General features: G+C 45.7%; 1 protein-coding gene across 2 annotated transcripts in view; it reads right to left on the reverse strand.

Annotated features, from left to right (window-relative positions):
• Positions 1 to 24,823, reverse strand: part of Sgms2 (sphingomyelin synthase 2) — an 80,319-nt gene extending 55,496 nt beyond the window's left edge. The window contains exon 1 of one of the 2 annotated variants that reach the window (XM_059266252.1): positions 24,716 to 24,823. The gene's annotated coding sequence lies outside the window, so the exon portion shown is untranslated. Of the gene's footprint in view, positions 1 to 23,572; positions 23,686 to 24,715 lie in introns of those variants that run through there. The other variant, XM_059266251.1, reaches the window with a different exon arrangement.
• Between the last annotated feature and the right edge of the window lie 742 nt (positions 24,824 to 25,565).

A 25,565-nucleotide genomic window follows, 5' to 3' on the forward strand; every position in this document is an offset into this window, starting at 1 on the left:
CCACTGTTAGGCTTTAACTGCCTTTTAGATGCAAGGCCTGGCTGAGTTGATGGTTACATCTAAGTGTTTGTTCATTAACTCATGCTAGGTGTCACATGTTTAAACATGGGCTTGGTGGCAAATGCTTGTAACCCCAGCACTTGAGACACGAGGCAAGGGTGGCCACAAAGGAAGACCCTGTCTCAGTAAAACGAAGAAACAGTGTCAGTTCCTTGCAAAATAGATCACTGTGGTAAGGGTAGAAAAGGAAGCCAGGCAGCGGTGGCACACACCTTCTTTAATCCCAGCACTCGGGAGGCAGAGCCAGGCAGATCTCTGAGTTCAAGGCCAACCTGGTCTACAGAGCGAGATCCAGGACAGGCACCAAAACTACACATGGAAACCCTGTCTCGAAAAACCAAAAGGAAAAAAAAGAGTAGAAAAGGAGAGGTGACAGCATTTTACTGTTTAGAAGTGTGACAGGGTAAGTGTGACACTGCGCACCTTCAGGGCAGAGTATAGCGATGTGCCTATAGGTAGACGTCGAAGAAGGGCAGAGCTGGGCACGGTGGCACACACTTTTTTTGTCCTGGAACTCACTCTGTAGACCAGGTTGGCCTTGAACTCAGAGATCCGCCCGCCTCTGCCTCCTGAGTGCAAGGCCAGCCTGGTCTACATAGTGAATTGTAGGCAGGGCTCCATAATGAGACCTGGATTTATTTATTTCTTTCTTTCTTTCTTTCTTTCTTTCTTTCTTTCTTTCTTTCTTTCTTTCTTTCTTTTTTTTGTTAAGAAAAGATAAGAAAAAAGGAAAGAAGAGGAAGGATGAGCCACTAATACAGACGGGTGTGATCGGGGCAAAACTGTATAAAGAACTCAGAGTGTTTCCTAGTTACAGACTCTGGAATTTAACATATCTTGAAAGGCCACCCCGTACTCCCCCCTTCAGACTGCATCTGGACCATCCCAGGAACAGGAGGCCGCTCATCTCTTCATTTTTAAAGCCGAGGGAGAGGTTTTCGGAAGGACTGCAAGCCCATGCCTTACAACCCCTGCGTTCCACTGTCTGTGCCTCTTCCCTGCTCAATCTGGCTCTCCCCTCCGTGACACAGAGTTGTCTCACTGTTGCTACATTCAAACTTCTAAAATGGAGGGAAAAAAAAAAATAGAAGCCGCAAAAATGTTCCACAGTATAACAGTGAAAATTAAACCACTTTTAATTTTAACAAATGCCTGTAAGTGTTCATAAAAGACAGGGAAAAAACCTTCATATTTCAACACTGGAAATGAAAAAAGTATTTAACCTGACTAGTGAGCCAAGAAATTCAAATTTTAAAAATTACTATCTTTTCACTTATTAATTAGCCTAAAAAAATACAACCAAAATTATCAAACTGCTATACAGATGCAAAATAAAACAGGTCTCAGATTTTACAAATATGAACAAAATTTACTTGAACATATTAACCAGGACATTGTTAATAACAATGAAAATCCAAAAACTTCAGTGTGTAATAGTTAAGACACTGCTGTGTGGTAAGTAGAATGGAATAATTAAATACTCCTTTACCATGTATCATTGCAAGGTGTAAGAGGTTCATGGCATATTCATGGCCACAGAACAGTGGTAGGTGTTTCCCTCACCCTGCTCCCTTTCCTGATTTTAGATTTAGTTATTTTATTTTGTGGATTTGAGTGTTCTGCCTGCATGCATGCATGTGCACCACATGCGTGCCTGGTGCCTGTGCTGATCAGAAGAGGACTTCAGAGTCCCTGGAACTGGGATTATTATGAACTGGATGGTTACGGGCCATGATGTGGATGCTGGAAACTGAACCTGGGTCCTCTGTAAGAGCAACAAGTGCTCTTTAACCACATGGCAGCTCACCACTGTCTCTAACTCCAAGATCTGACACCTTCACACAGACATACATGCAGGCTAAACATTGATACACACAATAAAAATAAATAATTTAAAAAAAGAAAACAAAAAAATACTAAACACATCCACAGAAGAAGAAAAATAAGAAAAAGAAAAGAATAAGAAAGATGGGCCAGGCAGTGGTGGCACATGCCTTTAATCCCAGCACATGGGAGGCAGAGACAGGTGGATCTCTGTGAGTTCGAGCCCAGCCTGTTCTACAGAGTGAGTTCCAGGAAAGGCTCCTTGTCTTGAAAACCAAAAAAAAAAAAAAAAAGAAGATTGGCCAAAATTTTCCCAGATTTCCAAATATCAGCTTCTATAACAAGAAGTGTGTTATGATAAGCCTACCTAATTATCATCACACACTGAGGACAGAAACAGTAAGCCTCATTTTTCCTTGTGTTCATCATCTATCAGGGGATGGGTGTTGGTGAAGAAATAAAATTATTCAGTCATAGTTTATTAGAAGTTTTCTTTAAAGCAAGATGCCACTTGTGGTCATACCACCAAGTAGCAAGGTGGCCCACATCTCTGATTAAATATAGCTTAATTATATAGTTGATAGATTTAAAGTACAACTCACATATTTACTACAATTACTACTCTTACTTGAATAAAAATAAATCCCATCTTTGAAAACAGAGGTGAAACTGGGCACAGTGGCACACGCCTGTCATCTTAGCAATTGGAAGGTAGAGGCGGAAGGACCAGGAGTTCAAGGTTAAAAGGCCAGCCTCTGCTACACAGTAAACTCAAGGACAGCCTGGGCTACATAATCCTGCCTTTTAAAATCAAAACACAAAAGAGAAATGAAGCTCAGAGTAAAAATGAATCAAGAAAGGATTACTAAATATGAAGAGAGAAACAAATTTAGTCTGTGGGTGGAGCTATGGGAAGGTCCCCTCTGCTCAGGTAGAGGAGACCTTTGGTGGGGGGACGGAGTGATGCCAGTGAATCTGGAATGGAGGATCACGGGATCCTGTAGTGTATGTACCCCAGTAGGTTAATATGTGTGGTGAATAGCTGCTAAGTATCTCAGCAGGGTTAACACTGTCCTCACCAAGAAAGAGGGCTCTAGATTCCCATTCATTATGGAGGTCTCTCTCCCTGGTAATCAAACTACAGTAAAAACAAATGTTAAAACAGGGAGGGTATTAAATGTTAAAACAGAGGAAGGTAAATAAAAGGGCTAGCAGCTGGGTACGATAGCTGAACTGAGCAGATAAGAGGAAAGACTAATGTGTGGCTATAATTCAAGTGGCCTTGACCCGTGACAGCAGGACTTGGCAGGACTTCCCAGTAGCTTGTGTGCTTAGGGCCTAAAGGGCCTGGATGCTCTAACACTCACCTCATGCACATTCATAAAACCTTCAGATCCTGAGGAAGAACCCACTGGGTTGCTATCTTGGGTAGTCCACGGCTCGCTCTCTTTGGAGTGCTCTGCTTCTCCTCTTAACCTCTCCTTCGCTACACAAACTTCTGTCAAACTGCCTCTTGACTGAATCCAGTCCTTCAAGAAGATAAGAGCTGGAGTCCCGCTCCCCAACTGTATCTGCAGCAGTGACTCCTGAGCAATCCATTTCCTGTAGTTACTCACACCCTCATCACAGTCCCAGCCCTGTCCTGTTGTTTACGCTTGTGAGGTTTCTGAGGTGTTCCCTGCTCTGGCCTTCTCGGTACTTTACAGCAGTTTGCTGCTTCTGGAGAAACTGCTTTAGTTTGGTCTTTGTTCTTGTAGCCTGTCTTGTAAATGACAGCGTTAACAGAGCTTTACAACATCCATCTCAGACATCTATGCCCTGCAAGGCTCCAACATTCCTTCAGAGGCATCCCAGAACAAACTGCGTCACGGCAGATTTATACAAACTTACTTCACACACAGAAAACGCTTCCACATCCTAAGTTCTGGAGGAAGGATGTGTGTCAGAGAACAAAATGCAAGTCAAGAAATTGAGCTCCCCGGACCTTAGAGTTATTTGCTGTCCACCAGGAAATAAGAATTCGAATACCAGGAATAACTGGGGGAAAAGGGAAGAAGAAAAACAGAAGTTGAGTTAGGGGTAGCTGAAGTTCTTGCAACGGAATCTTGAGTAAGATAAAAAAGGAAGACAGCGTAATGCACTCGGCAGCCTGGCGCTATGAATGCTTAGGGGTGGGCAGACTCATCAGGATGTGAAGAAGACCTGCTGGTGGAGATGAGGTACCCCTCAAGTTCCAACGGGCTGTCCCAATGGTGACTGGACATAACTGGGCTGTCACAAAGATGGCATAAATCAGACCTCTGCTTTTGCCCTGAGCCCCCAAGTCATTCATACACAGCCAGGCCCTACCCCTTAGATCTGAGAAGGGCCAGTGAAAAGAGGTAAGGTTGAGACTGTTATTTAACTTTAACTCAGTAAGCCAATTAAAATAATCAGGAAAGCAGAGAGGGGAGGAGCGACTGCTCAGCTGTTAAAGCTTACTGCCCTTGTAGAGTACCTGGGCTGTTCCCAGCATCTCCATCGGGCAGCTCACAACTGCCCGCAACTCCAGTGCCAGGAGAGCTACACCACCCTCTGGGGGATCCTGCACGCACATGGTGCACATAAACTCAGGCAGGCACACACACATGCACACAGATAATAGATTAGTTTTTAAAAAATCATCTACAAAACGGTAGAAAGCAGAAAAAGGAGATTTCCTCAGTAAGGCCACACTGGGAGGAGGGACAAAGAGAACCAGTGAACCATCTCCCCCCACCCCCCAATTTTGTCTTTAGGCTCCTGAAGTGAGGTTGCAGTTTAAACAGAGGACTTGCAAATCTAAGATGTCCCAGTCAAGGTGTGCTCCCACCTACTCATGACCTCGCATTGTTTGAACTTCAGGCTTGTTCTATAATGCGGTCTGAGAAGTTGTTAGGGCTGGGGGAAATGTCTTTCAGGGGGATAGCGTTCCCCTTTGGCTGGGCCTTTTCCTTCTCCCAGCACTGAGCTTCCTGGAGAAATCCCATTTCTTTGGGTCCATTGTTTCAGTAGTCTGGTTGTCAGTTTGAGATACGTGGTCTCTTGACTTCATTCCTGCCAGACCCAGTAAATGACGTCATGATCAGTGAACAGACTTCAGTCATCCTGGATGCTATCTTGTGAGAAACAGCTAATCAAATGTGGCGAATCCACCAAAGATCGATACTCCATACATCTTCCCCACCTCGCGCTCTCTCTCTCTCTCTCTCTCTCTCTCTCTCTCTCTCTCTCTCTCTCTCTCTCTCTCTCTCTCTCTCTCTGTGTGTGTGTGTGTGTGTGTGTCTTTCACCCCCCACCTACCTGGTTAAACTTTCATTTGCAGAAAGGCCCTCTGCTTTATTCCCAGGAACTTGATGCCCAGAGCAGCCTGACCCTTCCCTTTCCTTCACCTTCTTTGCATAATTATGAATGGGCCCTCAGCATCAGAGATGCAGCCTCCACCTACATTAGAATAAGAATTAAGTGAATCCCCCTCCACCAACTCCCATGTGCTCGCTAACCCAAACAGGGCTGTGGTGTACCCTTTTTACAAAATGAAATTGCCTTGCTGGGTTACTTTTGCTTTAGTTGGGTGTTTGTGTGATGCCAAGAATATCATTTTCCAACAATCTTCAAGAATATTATTTTCCAGCAATCTTTATCTGATAATAAAGACTCCATTAGGACAGGCATGAAATTTTGCCCATGGAAAATGCCCTGCGGGCGGCTTCATCTCACCTCTCTAAAGTGTCTAACACTCGACTTAGGACAAAGTAAAGATCTGTGTTCATCTTTGTTTAAAGTTTGCAGACAGTAAACGATCACAGTTCCAAATGAGCAAAGAAATGTGTGCATGTGTGCTCTTTCCAGCAAAGGTAGACCATCTGTTCACACCCACCCTCCCATTTCTCCTTCTGTGGTGCTAAGGACTGGATGAGAAGCTCACACATGCAAACCCTCTACCTCTGGCCTCCCGGTCTTTATTTTCTGTCATCACACTTTGGCCACATGGAATAACATACTAATTGGTGAGCCACGTTCTAATGGTGAATGCTGAGGGTTGGGGTAGGACCAAAGGGGGTTCCTAAGGGAAACAGTGTGGGCAGAGAATATTTTATTACCACCAGAAGACCTAGACTCTGACGCTGTTCTCTGTCACCTTCAGAAAGCCACCTGAATTCTGAAGGCCTCAGAGAACCTAGCCTTGCTGCATGTCCACCCTTGTCTGCCCAGTACCCAGGATTCTGCCTGGCCTCCTAAGAGAGGTTCACCAAGGATGCTGAAGGAGACAGGGGAGCCGAGGGGACCAGGAGCCTTTCTAACCTGTCCTAACTTTCTGCTGCCGTGCTGCTTTCTGCGACACCATAAGCTACAGGAGGCTGCTGAATTAACGGAAACTTACTTCATGTCCCTGGTCCCACTGGCCGTGTTTCAAGTGTCCAATGGTCACTATGGCTGCTGTAATGGATGGCGCAGGACTATGGAACCCTCATCACCGCAAAGTTCTGGGCACATCTGGGCACACTGGAGAGTGACGGCAGCACACTGTGCCCATGAAAACACAGCCCTGTAGTCTAGAAACATCTGTCGGGGGAACTCAAGGAAATCTGCAGAAATGAAGCACTCCCTCTGAGAATGAGTCTATCGTGAAAGCCTTATTTCTTATTCTGCAGAGTCTCCAACCAACCGCTTCAGCCGCTGGGCATCACGTTGCAGAAGCATATAGGTGCTGACGGAGAATATTTATGTGACCGTGTATCTGGTGATGGAATACATTGTAGATTTTAGATACAACTTCAAAAGCATAAACAATTAAAGAAAATGGTGGTAAGCTGGATTTAATTAACTTCTGTCTGCAAAAAGATAGTTAAGAGAATTAGGACAATTCACAGGTGAGGGGAATTCTTCCTTTCAAAAGACATAACTAGCAGAGGACTTAAACCTCCAATACAGATGCCGGAAAGACAGCTCAATGATTAAGAGCACTTGTTGCTATTGCAGAGGATCCAGATTCGATTCCCAGCACCCGCATGGTGGTTTACAACCATCAGTAACTCTAGCTTTGGGGGACCCAATGCCTTCTTCTGACCTCTACTGGCACCAAGCACACACATGGGACATATACATACATGCAGCCAAAACATTCACATATAAAATAAATAAATCTAATAAAAAAATTAGCAATACTCACAGAATTCTTACAACTTAAGAAAACAAAGAGCCCAGTTAAAAAGTACAGAAGATCTGAACATCGCTGGGTGTGGTGGTACAAATCTGTTATCTGAGCACGCAGGAAGCTGAAACTCAAGGATGCATGCAAGTGTGAGCTCAGCCTGGGCTATGGAGCAAGGCTATGTCTGAAGAACCAAAACCAACCACCGAACAACATCGGAACAGATATTTCACCAGAGAACACACCCAGATAGCACCCACGCAGTATAAACGATGTTTAATACTGTAGGTCATTGGGGGCTGCCATTTAAAACAATGAAACAGACCAGCCAGCATCTAAAACCAACATCGCCAAACTCTGGGGAGGATGAGAAGTTCCTGGCTCTCTCACACATTGATGCTGAAAATACGAAACCATATATCCTCATTAGGTGACATTTTGGACAAATTCTTACAAAGCTACATACACTTGCCATAATGGACAAACCCAGAGAACTCCTTGGCATTAGAGTTCAGCTCTAGATGCCTCCTGACTGTAGCTACAATAACCAGCTACCATTAAAACCACGAGCCTGAATAAAACCAACCTTGCTTCCTTCCTTGCTTGCTTCTTTTCTTTCTCCCTTCCTTCTTTAAGTTCTATTTGACAGGTAGTTTATCACAGCACCTAGAGAAGGAACCACACTGCTCCTAAAATTAAAGTCCATAAACGTGCTTAATGTATTCAGAATTGACCGTAAACTCAGCAAATACTTATGACTGTAATTTTTTACAAAACCAAAACATTATAAATACTGACTTAAGCGGAAAAGCAATACTTTAATAGTAAGGAAAACAGTCCCCAGTTACATCCTTGAAAAACAACGGCAATTTACTCAAATACTACCAGATGCAAGTTTCCCTTATAATCCAAAGCACTCTAATCCAAAGCTTCTAACCACACTTTCTAAATATAGTCCAACATTAATAAAATCGCCACCGTGGTCAAGGCCAAGTTATAGCTTGTGACATGACAACTTTAGATCTGTATCTGTATCGTCAATGCTGCCTTCTGCAGGTTTTCATATTCAACACACACCTACCCATGCAGGATGCTTCGGGTCCCAGTGGCAGGGTCTGTCTGTCTCAGTCCTGCTGAAGTGAGCAGCTTCAGTTAGTAAACAATGTAAGTAGACAGGGGTGGGGTGGGGTGGGGCACTGGGGTAGGGGTGGGGTGGGGGTTTAGCAATGAACCTATAAGGGGGCCCTAACATTAACTGGATGAAACTAACCCTCAGAAGACTCGCTTTGCTTCCAAAACAGCACCTTAGGCTATCTGGAAAGAACATTGTTTCTGTTTGCTTATTTTAGTTTTTTGTCTGGTTGCTTGGGTGTGTATGGGTATGTGTTTGTGTGGGGCGTGCCAGGTACTGAACCCAGCGCCTTGTGCGAGTGAGGCGTGTACTCTGTTGCTGGGCTACATTCCCCCAGCCTCTAGTAAGAACGTTCTTGTAAGGCTGGCGATATGGCTCATGGGGTAAAGGTGCTTGCCACCAAGCCTGACGACCTGCCATTGATCCTTACAGATACCCGCCTCCATCAGAAATCAGACTGTGATGACCCTGGCAGGGGTAAGGATGTTCAAGAGACACTGTGCCCCTCCCATTGGCTGTCAGACTATTGACACAATGTTCTCGGAGAAACTGGAATTTCCTCGGGAATCTCATGCTGAGAGGAAGAAAAGGCTGAAGGCTGGTGCCAGCCAGAGCAGGAACCTGCCTCCTGGAAAGAGTTCTGACCAGTGGCCTGAGGACCTTGCAGGAGAGACCGACTCTGGGACAAGGGTGACCAGGGCTGGGCTGCAGCTGGACAGCTTAGTTGTGGACACTCCCTGTCTTCTATTTCAATCTCAGCTTCAAGTCAAGGCCCAGAGCAAGGAGTCTGGGGGAGGCGGGGTAGCCACTGGACCTCTTAATTTGTTCTTCTCCACAAGGTGGCAACACAGAATACCCCTTCCTCAGCTCTTCACCATTACTGTCTGTCTGACCCACATACTGAGGGAGAATGCCCAGTAAGTCAGGGCACAAGGGCTTAAGCTCCGACCATAACAACAACTCAGGTAACAAAGCAGACCAATGGCTATACAAATCAGCAGCCAAAATAAGTATGAGTACTTAATCTGCATCTGAGACAGCTAGATTCCATTTAAACACGTGCTATTTCAAATGACAGACTGTATTTTGTTTTGTTTTGTTTTGTTTTTGCTCTTTTTGGTATTGAAGAATCATGGGTGGTTTTTTTTTTTGGTTTTTTTTTTTATTTTTTTTTATTTTTCGAGACAGGGTTTCTCTGTGTAGCTTTGCGCCTTTCCTGAAACTCACTCTGTAGCCCAGGCTGGCCTTGAACTCACGGAGATCCACCTGGCTCTGCCTCCCGAGTGCTGGGATTAAAGGCGTGTGCCACCACCGCCTGACAATAGTCCACATTTTGTACTCGACTATCAGACAGAAACATATCTAGAGAAATGACAGTTACGTACCCGAAGCTATTTCTCAGCAGTTTTCAAAATTCCATGCAAGCCCTACACTATAATTTCAAATACAAACAATTCATCTTAAAAGACCTTTTTTGTGGCTTCTAGGAACCACATTCACAGCAACAAATTACACACGGAACGTAGTTGGCTATCCTGAATGCCCTTTAGAAAGCAGCATTGGGGCACAGTGAATTTACTCTTCAATCCTAGCCCACAGGACGGAAGACCATGGAGCCTTCTCAGGCACAAGGCAACCTCAGAGGGAGGCTAACCTAAGGACTGGCCTCAGGGCTGCACGTCCAATCTCCTGTTGCCATGACATCCTGGGCTAACAGCTCCTGTTGACAAGTGCATCTATGGCAACTCGAAACCCACACCACACTTTCCACTTCTGCTTCCAAATCCAGGGCTGAGCGATGATGGGCAACACTGAAGAGCTTGTACAAATGGGGAAGGCACACCCACGGCTCTATGTGCTAAATCCTGGATGTAATAAAGGACTGGGCTGGGCTCTCTTTGCGGATACTCTTAAATTAAAAATTTTGGGGGGACAAATGACTTTTAAAGGGAATTTCTTCCTTTTAATCTCCACATTGAAACGATCAAACGTGTCTTATGATGCAAACACGGCTATAACCACGAGTATGTGCTCAACCCTTAGACCATCCACAAGTAACACTTTAGTGAAAGCAAGGTCCTTTCGTTTATGGAGGAAAATTGGAGTTTACTAACCCTTAGACCATTCACAAGTAACACTTTAGTGAAAGCAAGGTCCTTTCGTTTATGGAGGAAAATTGGAGTTTACTAAGAACAGGTTTTAATAAAAATTAAAGCATGCAAATTGAGATGGGTGGGGTATGGGAGAGGACAGTAGTCCATGCCCTAGAGTGAGCAAGAGGTTCTCAAGTGTATCATTTGAAAGATAAAATTCAAGTCTAGCATCCTGACGCACGCCTTTAATCCCAGCACTCTGGAAGCAAAGGCAGATGGATCTCTGTGAGTTTGAGGCTAGCCTGGTCTACACAGTGAGTTCCAGGACAGCCAGGGCTAACACAGAGAAACCCTGTCTCGAAAAACAAAACAAAACAAAACAACAACAAAAAAGCCAATCTTTTATAAAAAGTAAGTAAATCTCACACAGCTATTTCTATATCTTAGTCTGAAGTAAAGTTAATTATTTCTGTTACTAGGAAACATTTGCAGAAAAACAAGGTTCCCCCCCCTCCCCGCCCCATCTCTCTACCTAAAGGAATATCCACTTAGAGTACATTTACTGTCTCCATAGCAACTAGTATAATTGGGGTGCTGCAAAGGAGGATAATGAAGAGAAAAACAAGGTGATTGGGCAGAAAGGAAAAAAACAAAAAACAAAACAAATATACCACACATCAGTGGTGAGAAAAGTAACAACCAAAAGAGAAAATAAAAACAGGGGGCTTTCCAAATAGAAGCTTGTGACATGCTGTGGTCACCTCCTGCCCAGGCAGTGAATCACAGACCTTCTCGGACTCAAGATACTTAAGAGTACATTGGGACACATAACCCTTTGAGAAAAGGTGAGGCTAGCCGTACAGAGTGGCGAATGGTTATAATCCCAGCACTCAGGAGGCAGAGACAGGAGGACCAAGGGTTCAAAGCTAGCTTGGGCGACAGGGGGACCCTGTTTCAAAAAACAAACAAAATGGTAATTCTGGTTATGGTGGCTCACATATGTAACCTCAGCATTTTGGAGGTGGAGGCCAGCCTGGGGTACATAGCAAGACTCTGATGAAAATGCCAAATAAGGGCTGGAGAGATGGCTCAGAGGTTAAGAGCACCGACTGCTCTTCCAGAGGTCCTGAGTTCAATTCCCAGCACCCACATGGTGGCTCATAACCATCTGTAGTGAGATCTGGTGCCCTCTTCTGTATACATAATAAATAAATAAATCTTTTTTAAAAAAAAGAAAAGAAAATGCCAAATAAAAGAATTGTGTCAAATGACTTAGAGATAACCTCACTCCAGAACACAGAGGAAAGGCTGGCGGGGGTGGGGGGGGGTGGTGTTCATAAGGTTTCAGTGAAAATGGCCACACGAGCGCAGGATGCGAATGAAACACACTGGAAAGAGATGAGGAGAGAGCTGCCATCCTGGACAAAAGACAGCCTCAGTCCAGGCAAGACAGAGGCGACTGGGGGCAGGTGGCCAGACGGAGAACACCAGAGTGATGGGAGAGGGTACAGCCTGGTCCTGCATTTGCTATATGGTAGTGGAGTGACAGAAAGGTCCAGAAGCTTTGGGACAAGAGCACCCATAGCCCAGGCAATAAAGAGAAAAAGAGAAGTTTTCCACTGTACATATGGGAGGTGAATGCATTTGTGTTTTAAATCCTGCCTCCCGAACTGCTCTACAATAACCCCTACCCACCACACGCATTGCTAAACCCAATGGTGGTGGTGTTGCCATCTTACCCAACTCACCTACAACTTGCAACACAGCTGATTACCCCACCCTCTCTTCAACAGTCAACTGCATCTGCGAGGTGGCCTTCCTGGGCTGCCCCTTGCCTGCCTGGTGACTCTGTTGTCCACCTTGACCTACTCACTTTGCTACGCGTCAGGAGTTCCCTGTTCACAGAAATCTCCCCAAGTCATTTATACAACCATCATGCCGCTCCTGTGTTGACAACTCCGGCCCTAAGTACACCTTAATCACAACTGACATCAATCTCCACTAATGGCCAACTAAAACTAGCTAATTACCGAAGAGAAATGCCAGCCATTACACCACTCCCACCCCCTGAAGAATCTCCTACTAGTTCGTGTTTATGCACCCCACCTACACACCCACACCTCACAAACTCACCTGTCATTTTCCATCTCCAATACCGTCCCCTACTCCAAGCCACATCATTTTTCCCATAGAATGCTCCAGTTGCTTCATACTGGAGTTCACGCCACTCTCTACCAGCAGCTAGGAGGCTATGCCACAAATATAAGTCAATCATTCCTTTTCCCTTATGTACTTCCTGTTGATTTCTTGTGGCATTTGGAATAATAATAATAATAATAATCTTATTTCTTAGCAAAAATGCAAGACCTATCTACTAGCAGACTCCACTGGCCGGCCAGCCAGCCATCCATCCAGCCATCTCTCTCTCTCTCCATTTCCCCGTGTATCTCTCTTCTCTTCTCTTCTCTCTCTCCCTCCCTCCCTCACTCCCACTCCTTACACACTACAGCTGCTCTCCTATTCTCTTGCCCTACTCCACAGGCTGGTGGGCACGGTGCCCTCTGCTGAGCCTTGAGATCCCGACCTCTTCTGACAAACGCAGTCCCAGTTGCAGGCACGGGCCTCTCCACCGCTCTCTAATTCCTTCGGAGAACCAGTCCAAATCTAAGTGGCTTTTCTTATCAGCTTGACTTGCTTATCGCCCTGTCAATCCCTCTGAGAACCTGGCTTCTCAACACACACACACACACACGACTCTGCATTCGAGGAGAAATCTTGACTCACGCTCCCTGCTGCATGCCAGAATGGAGAAAAATGCTTAAAGCTGGGCATGAGGGGAACACCTGCAATCCCGGCACTGAGACATGACAATCTTGAGTTTGACATCAGCCTGGGCCACCAAGTGAGAGCCTAAGGAATTAAAAAGGCTGGGGATCTAGCTCAGTGGTTAGAGCACTTGTCTAGCACACGGAAAGTCACAACATAGTGAGCGTGTGTGTGTGTGTGTGTGTGTGTGTGTGTGTGTGTGTGTGTGTGTGTGTAGGGGAGATCCAGCACATAACAGGTACTCAAAAGATGGTGTACAAGGCATCAACTTTAAAAGGAACTGAAAAGGGCGATAATTAGTCACTACACTCCAAGCACTTCTGAAATCTCAGGCAATTTCTCCTGAGAACCAAGTGACAGCAGCGAGTGAATCCTTAGTTATTCCCACCTCCACCCTCTCTCTCCAGCTCCACTATGCCACGTCTTACCTCCTGATCTTACCACTTCTGGGTAGACCAATATTCGATATCAAGTAATGATTTCTCTGGTCCATATTCTAATGTGGCTATGCTTCCCAAACTGTCACAATAGGCCACGAGACACAATTACAACTATAAACAGGGGAAGGACAGAGCAACAGTCAACAGCCAGGTGAGCTGGGGAATTTTATATGGTTCCATCCTGTGGGGTCGTTTCAGTGTACATTTGGCTAGTCAGTCACATTAACAAGAGACCAAAACCAGCCTTCTGTGAGACTCACTGAGTAGCTGATATAATTCAATAAAAATACAATATTCTATCAGATGAGGTGGCAAGTATCTGTGAAGCCCGGTGCTTGGGAGACTAACACAAAAGCACTTCATGTTCAAGGCCACCCTGGGCCACATAGTGAGGTCCTGACGCAAAGACAGGAGAGGGACAGAAATGTTCCTATCCTCTTGGACCTCGGAAAGCTGTGAGCTATTAAAAAAAACTCTCTTGAAGTGCTTAGGTCCCGGGTAGTTTGTCAGCCAACATAAAAGAGACAAGACAACAAGTATTTAGGTTATTTGTAGATGCAGACTCCCTCCCTAAGGTGAGCTAAATTCAGCTGCCTTGCACAGTACAGTAGCTGTTAGACCCAAGTTAATATTGCATACTTGAACTTCAGGCAACTCGGTATGAGTGTAGAGTATATACCACACTTCAAAGAGTTGGGGAAAATGTAAAAACTGCAAAAACTTTTAGACTGACTATAATGGATGTTATATTTTGACACACTGGGCTACATATAAAAGGCTGTTCAAACTAATTTCACCAGCTTCCTCTTACTTTTCATACTGTGGCTGCTGGGACAGTTGAGTTGCATGCGCGGCTATTGGGGCTGGCTCATGGTTTATTTCCATTGGTCAGCCCTGGGTTCTTGTGCTACATCCAGGGGGCAGTCACTACCCTGGTCTAGGGTCTGGTTTTTGCAAGTCTGGGCACAACTGATTGCAGCAGTTCATCCAGAAGAAATAATAAAATTCAACTTAATAAGAGATGCCCAGGTGGGCATGGTGGTGCATGCCTTTAATTTCAATACTCAGGAGGCAGGTGAATGGTTCTGAGTTTGAAACTACCCTAGTCTACATCGTGAGTTCCAGGCTGAGTGCCAGGGCTGCGTAAGTGAGATTTTGTCTCAAAAAAAAAAAAAAAAGTGATAGTATCAATCTTCTCATTTATCAATGACAGGAGACAGAACAGCCACCCATCCAATGCCTAGATCAAGTCAAGAAACTATAAAAGTTAGTTTCTTCTATGTCTAAAGATAGCTTCATCCTGCTATGGTGGATACTGAATGCTTCCCAAAGGTCCCCATGTTAAGGCTTGGTTTCCACAGAGGTGCTCCAGGGAAGCTGTGGAAGTGTCATAAGGTGAGGTCCAGTGAAGAACCCTTGGAGTACTGTCAGCAGGAACTGGAGCGGGTGGTAAAGACAGCAGCCCCACGTTCAACCTCCTTCGATTCCTCACCTTGACGTGAGTTGCTGGTTTCTACATCCTCTACCACAGAGTGCATCAACACCACCAGCCCAAAGCAACGGGTCCTCACAAAGTGAGACCTCTGAAATGGGAAGCCAAAGCAAACCTTTGTTCTTTCTAAATGCATTGGACTGTGCATTTCATTATAGCAAAGGAAACCTAACCCTAGAGCTAGTCCCAGGAAGAAGCAAACTATTAACCAAGACTTCCTACAGGGCTCTAAACCCCTAAGCAGGGCACGCGCTGTCTCTGAACTAAACAGTAAAGGCTGAGAAAATTCAACAAAGGTGTTTTAGAGGACAGACCAAAACATCCTTGTATATGAAGATTTCCCCCAAAATCATCTCATCTTTTATGCACATGGACACACACACACATACCCTAAACTAACAGTGACTCTAGATGTAATGGGAATGTATTTGATAGATCTGGAAAGGTAGCAGGTTGCAGAAATGGCTCAGTTACAACCCTCAGCATTTGCACAAGAAAGCCTGGCCCAGGAGCGTGCACTTGTGATCCCAGGGCCGGGGAAGCAGAAAAGACAAGATCTCCGGGCTTGCAGGTGGAGAACCTAGCCAAACTGGTGAGCTTCAGGATCAGCGAGAGATGCGCCGTCTCAGAAAACACAGTGACCGGTGATTGCAGGCCCCAACAGGGACCTCTGCTTGCTACCCCCACCCCCAGCATGTGCATACATAGAAAAGAACCAAAAATAGAGAAAGATCTATCTCTGTGGTTCTCAAGTCCACAAATTTTTTTATATTTCTGTATTATCCAGTTTCTTTCCTCCTAGCAAAACTGCTTTTATAGCTCTGTCTTAGAAATTACCAGAGTCCTGTGCTATCCCTGTCTTTTTTGTTTGTTTGTTTTTGAGACAAGGTCTTACTCTGTAGCTCAAGTTGGCCTGGAACTCACTATGTGGTCTAGGCTAGCCTCAAAGTCATAGACATCCACCTGGCCCTGCCTCCCAAGTGCTGGCATATACCACCATGTCCATGTCCAGCAATTTTTCTCCTCCTCCTCCTCCTCTTTTTTTTTTTTTCCTTTGAGACAGGGTTTCTCTGTGTAGTTTTGGTGCCTGTCCTGGAACTTGCACTGTAGACCAGGCTAGCCTTGAACTCACAGAGATCTGCCTGCCTCTGCTTCCCAAGTGCTGGGATTAAAGGTCTGTGCCACCACCTCCCAGCTGTAATTTTATTTCTTAAGTCAGGACAATTCCCAAGATAATATCACTTACCTATTTTATTTATTTATTTTTGTAGTACTGGAAATTGAAGGACAATTCCCAAGGTAATATCACTTACTTATTTTACTTACGTATTTTTGTAGTACAGGAGATTGAACGCCATGGGTTCTAAGGGAGTACTCTTCCACTGGGCCTACCTTCAGCCCCCATAAACTGCTCCGGCTCCTTCTGGAGGCTGAATGGAGTCAAACAGCACTCTAGGGGCTGGAGAGATGGCTCAGCAGTTAAGAGCACGTCTTGCTGAGGACCTGGGTTCAATTCCCAGCACCCACTCCTAACTCCAGGCTCCAAGGGATCTGACACCCTCTTCTGCCATGCACACATATGGTGCAGGCATACATGCAAGCCAAACACAGATACACATAAAATAAAACAAATACATCTTAAAGGAAAATAAAAAGCAATCTTTTGGAGTAGTTCTGCAATAGCTTCCCATTGCTGCCCACACAAGTTACAATGCATTTAATGGCTTAAGACATTACATCTCTTTCCTGGGCATCCTGGAGATGAGATGTCTCAATGAGCTACAGCCAAGGTGCAAGCAGGGCTATCTGCTTCCGGAGTGGAGGCATGGGATAGGAGGGGTGCCCATTTCTTTGCTGAATAAAACTTCTATAGACTGTATGTGTTCTTGACTCCTGGTCTCCTTTAAGGCCAGCTGTGGCCACTGGAATTGTTCTAATGGTGCCAACTACCTTGTTCTAATCTGCTTCTCCTGTGAGCTCACAAGGATCCTGTGATAAAACTGTATATCTAGATGACCCAGGATGCCTCAGGATAGTTCAGCCATGATGATCGAGTTTGATTTCTGGAACCACATAAAGGTGAGAGGAAATAACTGACTCCACAGAATTGTCCTCTGAGCTCCACACACACATACACACACACACACACACACACACACACACGCACACGCACACGCACACGCACACACAGGCCATGCACACACGTGTGAAATGAAACGATGAAAAAAATAATCATACTGACTTGTTTTAGGAGTCAATGAACAACAGTTCTAAGGACTGAGAACAAACCCTGGGACCTAGTAAGAACTTTAAATTTTTGTTCAATTTTAAATGTTCCTGATTGTTGCTTATAACTCGCCAATCTCCATTCTCTGAGAAACGCACGGCATTTTCCCAGAGGTGGCCCATACACTAATTGAACCAAAACAACACCCTGGGTTGCAATTAAGCTTGCTAGAACTGGGGCAGTCCACCAGGACGGTTAAAGAACCTGCTGAGCAAATGAAACTCACAGCAGACAGTAGAGCAGCTGTTGAACAGCCGTCTCCAGCCTCCTGAAGACAGACGCACAGCGTCTCGAGGACAGTAGGGTTTGTGATTCCTAACGGCCTTGCAGTTTCAGGGACAGTGGTGCCCATGGTACAGTATTTCCCAGAAGGCAATGCTCTGAAGGGGCCGGTACCAGCTGTGATAGACGCGATTCCCCCATCTGCATATGGGCAGGGGAGGGCAAGCATAGTGTGCCTTCGCTGCTTCACGAGCTGGCCCAGCATCCACAGAAGCACTTCCATTCAACCGAGGTGCACCACTCCATCACTCATCGTACTCTAACACCAAAGGGGATGGCACAGTGGGCAGTTGGACTCAGACTCCACCAACTCGGACAAGCTATGTCACAGAAGAATCGAGCTACCTTGGTGAGAGATATTCAATTTTTGAGGCAATAGGATTGAAGCCTCTGTTTAAATTAGAAATGTAGCTTCTATATAAAAAAGAAAGAAAAGAAAAAAAAAAGAACAGCAAGCAAGCATTCCTCACATGGCTTCTATACATTGGGTCACATAATTCACATAACTACCCTCTGACATAAATACTATTATTTCATTCCCATTTCACAGCCAGGAAGTGGAGGGAGTTCTTTAAAGTTACCGGCAGCAAGCAGGGTTACACAGAAACACACTCCTGGCTGCCAGCCAAAGCCTAGCTGGGCTCACTTTGGGCACAGCTTCATGGCCTTAGGCACTGAGAGCGGAGAACCATTCTAGGAGGTTCTGGATAACAGTCCTTTGTCAGAATATGGTTCCCTAAACCCAGCACATCTCTGAAGCCACTGAAGAGATGACAGGAAGCTGGGAGCAGACCCAGAAGCCCATGGGGTTGGGGTGGGGCTGCCGTCAAATCCCTGCTCCTTCCATTCCCCTCCCCTCTGTCTCTGCAGCTTTTGGTTCCTGAGTCTTGCTAAACTGCCCGGCTCCTCCACTTGGAGAGTAGAGACGGCAACTTCTATTTTGTAGGATTATCTGAAGATACAATACCACTTCAGGGGATCTCAGTAGTACTTCAGTATCTACTATTATTTACCCTTCTCTGTTTTGCCATGGCATCTCTGTCTTCCAGGTGGCAAGGCTTACAGCCAACACAATTCTTTGGCCTCTCTTTTTCCAAGACTCCACACTTAACTAATGTGCGTCTTCTTGGTAGGTCCCCACTTCTTTCTGGGGACTGGCCGCTGTGGCAACACAGCTGATTAATGGTCCACGACTTAAGACCATTTTTTCTACGTTCGACTCTTCTCCCTACCCAAATGAAGTTCTTCCTCTCACATCTGTCAGCCTTAGATCAGACGAACAACTAATGTAGTCCTTTCCAATGACTAAAGTCCTTCCAATGTCAAGGTAGCGTGAAGGCACACCTTGTCAACAGCCGGCTTCCCAGCATGACTCTGTAGTAGACGGAGCCGGAGAACTCTGTGATCCCATCTTCCCTCTGCTAGACCAGGCCCACAGAAGGATACAGGCCCAATAGGAAGAGGGGACTCCAGCAGGCTGGGGCGGGGGACTACCCTAAGGAGGGATGCAGCACCTGCCTTTGGCACAACAACACCATCTCTCCTTTCTCCTGTCCCCCACCTCAAGGCTATCTCTCCATTCAGTATATAGAAAAGGTTTCGTAAGAATTCTAATTCTTGTCATTCTTGACATGTCTACTTGTCGTGGTCAGGTGATGGAGGCACACACCTTTAATCCTAGTACTCAGGAGGCAGAGGCAGGAACATCTCTGAGTTCAAGGCCAGTCTGGTTTATAGAGTGAGTTCCAGGGTAGGTAGCACTACACAGAGAAACCCTGTCTCAAAACAAAACAAACAAACAAAAAAACACAATAAAATAAAGAATGTGTACAAAGACAGGATTCAAAGACATGGCTCAGTGGTACTTGCTTCTTTTCTAAGACCTGAGTTCAATTCCCAGCACCTATAATGAGTGACACACAACTGCTTGTAACTCTAGCTCCAGGGGATCTGACACATACACAGGGAAAAATAAAAGTAAGTCTTTAAAAGAAAGAATGTGCATAAAGTTTTGGCTTAAAAAATTATGTAATATCAATTTAAATACAACTTATATAAACAAGTTAGAAGGCTACATTTCAAGTTGTTATAAGCAAATGGTAAAGGTTGGGCAAAGGAAACCCCCACATTCAGTATCCCATTTACACTTGAATTCTATTTATTGTCCCTTTAAAGTTTCCTTTGACTCACAGGCCACAGCAGAAAGTATTTACTGAACTGAACTGAATTAGGTATCCAAAAGAGGCTGAATTCCACACACCTTACATCTTAATATGCTTTACAAAAAACATACGGATAAATCAACTAATAATTTTTTTGAGACAGGGTTTCACTACGTAGCCAAAGTTAACCTGGAACTCACTATGAAGGCAGGGCTTGCCTTGAACTCACAGCTGGGACTAAGAGTGTGTGCCACCACGCCCCCCCGCCACGCCCAGCTAACATAGGTTTAGAAATGAAAACAGAAGCCCAAGGCAGTGTTGAAAACTTGACTCAGTAGCAAATAAGGCTTGGCACACTTGCAAAACTCGAGAACCTTTATACGAAGAAATGTACTGTACTCACAGTGAAAACAATGGACATGTCTTGCATTTTCATTAAGTCAACCTGACGATGTCATACGGATGACACACAAACTTTTTGAAAAAGTGACCTACTTAATTTCAGCACTCAGGAAGCAGAGGTAGGTGGATCTCTGAGTTGAAGGGCCACCTGGGCGACATAGTTCTAGAACACCCAGAGCTACATAGTGAAACCCTGTCTCAAAAATATAAATAGATGGATGGATAGATGGATGGATGGATAGATAGATAGACAGATAAAAAAATAAACAAGATTGATGCAATTTATCCTAAAGCTAATATACTAATTGCAATAATATAAATATACTATCTGAAAATATTTACTGTTATCTCACTGGTGCTGAAGGTATAACTGCAGAAATAAAATTTCTTTTTCAGAGCTGCCTGGCAAAATTAACACGGTTCTTCCCTGCTATGTTTCCTTAAAAAATAAGGTTAGCTTCATGACTAATAATAAAAACACAAACAGTACTTTCAGAAAGCTGGAATGTTCTCTTTTTGTCAGATAATCCCCAGAGTAAAGAACCAGTACCCCGCTGGGCAGCTCAGCCAAGGCTGATCCTCAAGCCCAAAGCTTTGAGGAACATGCAAGTGAGATTTAAAAGAAAGGAGAGGGACTAGGGATGTATGTTGATAATAAAAGCACACGTGCTTGGCATGTTGCAAGCCCTTGGGTTTGATCTTCAGTAAAGATTCAAAAATAAGCAAACAACAGAATATTTTTCTAATTCTAAAAATGGCCTTTTGAGAAAACAGCTAAGTTAAATAGATTTCACTTTTTAAAAAGCAAAGCAACTGAAAAATAATCATATTATATATCAATGTTTAATGCAAAGCTGCTTAAAAATTAGTGAAAACATGGGTTCAGCAGTTAAGAGTGGGTATACAAAGTGTGATTGCTAGCACCCACACTGGGAGGCTCACAACCAACTCTAGCTCCAGGGGGATTTGATGCCTTTGGCCTCTGAGGGCATCAGTACTCATGTGCATATAACCCCCCACACACACACACACAGACCCACATACATACACACACGTAATTAAAGAAATCTTTAGAAACAGTGAAAACTAGAAACATACTTGGTATCCCACAATAGGGGATTGGTTCAGAAAACTAAAAAAGACGTCTGTTATATATATGAGGATCTTTTAGTGACATAAGAGATGTTTATAACTGAGTTTTGGGGAAAGTTAGAATCTGTAGAAAATAAACCTAGTTTTGTAGAGAATAGCTTTCCAGTTGTGCAACTTTGGGAAGTTAAGTAACTGCTACAGATCCCTTTCTCCCTAATACAAAGTTAAAGAATGTCTACCTTGGGGCTGGAGAGGCGGCTCAGAGGTTAAGAACACTGGCTGCTCTTCCAGAGAACCCGAGTTTGCTTCCCAGCAACCACATGAAGGCTCACAACTATCTGTAATTCTAAGTTCTAGGGGATCCATCTTCCTCTTCTGGCCTCCATGGGCACTGCATACATGTGGTGCCCAGATATTCATGAAAGACACAAAAGAGCACCACCTCACAAGGATGTATGTAGTGGGGAGTAGAAATCAGCTCATCTCAATACACATTAGCACTTGCTGTTACGTGTGCACACCGTAAAAAAAAAAAAAAAAAAGGAAGGTACAATGTTAAGTGATTTTTTGGGTGATAGGTTTATTCTGCCCATTTTTCTAAATATTTCTTAACATTACTTCTAATATGAGGGAAACCAGGATGTGGGGATATTGACACACAATGGTAATCCTTTTAAAGCTCTACCTTAGGGCTTTGTTAAAATGAAATAAATCAACAGGGTGGTGGCGCATGCCTTTAATCCCAGCACTCAGGAAGCAGAGGCAGACAGATCTCTGTGAGTTCAAGGCTAGCCTGGTCTACAGCGCGAGTTCCAGGACAGGCTCCAAAGCTACACAGAGAAACCCTGTCTCAAAAAACCAAAAAAAAAAAAAAAAAAAAAAGAAAAAAAAAGGAGGAGGGAGGTAAATCTTGGTTGAGCTGACTTACCCTTCATATTTCCTTTCAATGAGTCTGTTTTACACTCTTTAAATTAATTTGCCAATACTACTTTTATTAGGTAAAGCAAGATGTCTGCATAGTTGCTCAGCCAAACCAGAATGTAGCAGCCCAACTCAAGAACCATCAGAGGGCCACTGGGAAGGCAGCCCAGCATTGCTCAGTCATTTCTTGCTTCCTCCCAGCTCCCAACCCTCCTGCTTTTTGACCCCATAATACTTGGGTTGTAGTCTACTGGACTAAGTCACAAGGCAGTAACAGAATCTCCATTATCTCAGCATTGTTATATACCAGTACTGGCATATATTAAGTTGAACGACAATAAATATGAGTTGAAGCTGGGCGGTGGTGGTGGTGCACGCCTTTAATCCCAGCACTCGGGAGGCAGAGGCAGGCGGACCTCTGTGAGTTCGAGGCCAGCCTGGTCTACAGAGTGAGATCCAGGAAAGGCGCAAAGCTACACAGAGAAACCCTGTCTCGGAAAACAAAAGAGTTGAATGACTACCGATACCAGTAGTTCAGGATGTGATTCCATCAGAAGATGAAAGAAAGCTTCTCTTTCTTTAGTCCAGAATTCTTAGGAATTGTTTGTGGGGGGGAGGGGGGAAGGAGGAGGAAGCAGAGGGCATGGTAGTGCATACCTGAAATCCCAGCACTGAGGAGACTGAGGCAGGAGGATCTCAAGTTCAAGGCCAGGTAGCCCTACACAGTAAGACTGACTCTTTATACACACACATACACACTCTCTCTCCCCTCCTCCCTCCCTTCTCCTCCCCTCCCTCCTTTTCCCTCCAAATACCGCCTCAAAGTATCACTTCAGAAAAAAGTCACAATCTGCATGTCACTGTCTATTTTAAAAAATGTAAGACAATTTCTGTATAGTTTGTTTAAAGTCCCCCAGCATGTGAGAGTGTAACTCTCAGAATAGAGGAGCGGGCCCAGGGCCTGGCAATCACCTCGGTCTTCTGCTTCCCCATGGCCCCAGCCCCCTCCCCAGCCTCAGTGTTCTAGATTTCAGAGCAAATGTTTCAGATCCTTCCAAATACCTCCTAGGGCTTTTACTAAGCTCTGGGAAAAAGAAACTCTGAACAGGCTGAAACACCCTACTTACAGGTGTTCCCGAGTTTCTCTGTGGGTTCAGAGGTCAACCAGCTTGATTTAAAAATGAAACTAACAACAGCAAATTAAATATTAACTTGCTTTAAAAAACAAACAAACAAACCAAAAACTCTTCAGCTGGGAGAGCAGTATGAAATAAGACCATCATCAGTGGACCAAGGAAATGGGCTATAAACAAAACAAACAAAAAACGAATTTTGCTTGCTTCTTATTAAGAAGGAAAGAAATGCTAGAGAGTTCTTTACAAATACCTTCTTCCTGCAAAGTCCAGGCGTCTCATTCTCTGTCTGCCCGGCGGCTTTGACGTCTCTTAAACAACTTACTAGCTCTCACAACAGAGGGTGGGGACAAAACCTTCTTAGGTATCCACCCTGAAACATTTGACTTCCTGAAAACGTCCCTTCCTACTCCAAGGGAGGAGACACAGCTTTTCACGTGCTAACTCGGGCCCGACAGGTTCGTCAGAGGGAAACTGGCCTTTACCTAAGCCACCTGGAACTTGCTATTATTTACAAGTCAACAGTTAGAGCTAGTGGAGTCTGCTTTGGAAAGGACGTTTATGATCAGACTTTTGTGCCTCCATCCTCAATCACTAACCTCATTAATCCTTATTTAATACTCGTTACTGTTTGAAGTAGTCCTAATCTCATTTTACAGGTTCCGGATGGTAAATGTAACTGAGGGTTCAGGGTTAGATGAAGCTAGGAGTGAAACCAAAGAACGGAACAGTTCAAGTACGATTCAAAGTCCACGTGAACCCACTGACAAGTAGAGTTGAACCTCTCCAGAATTTCAAAAACATGTCAAAATTATTTTAAGGTCATTTTAGAATAAGCAGGTCTTGAAATAGATGAACGGCGTATTAATAAAAGCTTACAGGAAATAACATTTTAAGTATTTGCTTTTGAGACGGAACGATCACCGGACCCACAGATTGTGACGGGGTAGGTCCACTCCCACCTCTGTGCTGATAAACCCAGTCTCCCTTGGTCGAGGGGCGCGGGTCTGAACGCCAAAGGCAGAGAGGTCCCCTTGGGCAGCCCGGAGCTGGTCTTGGGCACAGATCTTCAGCAAGTGACAGTCTCTCCTTTGCCACCTGAACTTAAACCCTGACCTCCAGAGTGGCACTGCACAATCAACGGTTTAACCTGTGCCATTTCAACGCCACCACCAAGTACCCGAAAATGGGTTACAAATGAATGAGCATGAGGCTGGGAGGAGAGACAGCCACCAGCTGACCCCCAGCAGATGAACACTGAGGAAGGATGCCCGGGGCGGGGCGGCCTGGGGGAGGCGGTGGCGGTCAGAGCCACGTCTCCGCTGGAGCCACGTCCCCCATGCGCTCCGCAGGACGCGCAGCCCGCAGCCCATCCTCCTCCCGGCCCGGCGCTCACCGCTCGCAGCCGGTGCTCGCACGCCGGGGGCGCTCGCTGGGCGCGGAGGACCCGGGGGACCGGGCCCGAGAGCTGCAAACTTTGCGCGGGTCTCGCTGGCTTTAGAAGCCGCTCCGCCCCAGGCCGCAGTCCCCGCGCTGCAGCGAACCCGGCTCCGGGCGGCTCCAGCGGCGCCGAGGGCGGGGTCTCCGGCCGGCGGAGCCCGGGGCAGCGCGCAGCTCTGTTTACCGCGGGCCCGCCCTCCCCAGCTCGCGCCCTCCCTCCCTCTCCATCCCGCGCCCTCCCTCCTTCCCTCCCTCCCTCCCCAGCCCGTGCCCTGCGCGCTCCTGACATCATTCATTCTCGCACTCTCGCCTGCCCTCCCCGGCTCCCAGCCGTGACTCACCCCGGGCCCAAAGCTCCCGCGGACTCCCGCGGTCGTGTCTCTTGCCGGCGTCCAGCCGAGCACGAAAAACCGGTGCGACTTCTCCGGGAGGCGATTCTAGCCGACCCTCCCCTCTGCGGCCCTAGAAGATGCAGCGAAGGAGGGGCTTGGCAGGCAGCGCGAGGTGGCTCCGGGCCGCAGGCTGAGCGCAGAGCCGGGCAGACCTCCCCGAACGCGGGCGGGGATCGTTCTGGGAAAGTTCTCTGGGTGCCGCTCCCAGCAACTTTCAGGGGTGGGGCTCGGGAAGGGATAAGCCACCTCCGCACCTCCTCGGGTTTCGGAAACTGCTTCCCGACTGCGACGTGTGCGGGTCGGGGGCACCCGCGCGCTGACTCAAGGGGTGGTGCCCCGCCTAGGTCAAGGAGGTGGGTTTCCAAACATCACAAGACCGCTTGGCGAGGTTAGTCACCACGCCTGGTGGCACCT

This window comes from Peromyscus eremicus, chromosome 6, assembly GCF_949786415.1.
Source record: "Peromyscus eremicus chromosome 6, PerEre_H2_v1, whole genome shotgun sequence".
In the NCBI taxonomy this organism is placed as follows: domain Eukaryota; kingdom Metazoa; phylum Chordata; class Mammalia; order Rodentia; family Cricetidae; genus Peromyscus; species Peromyscus eremicus.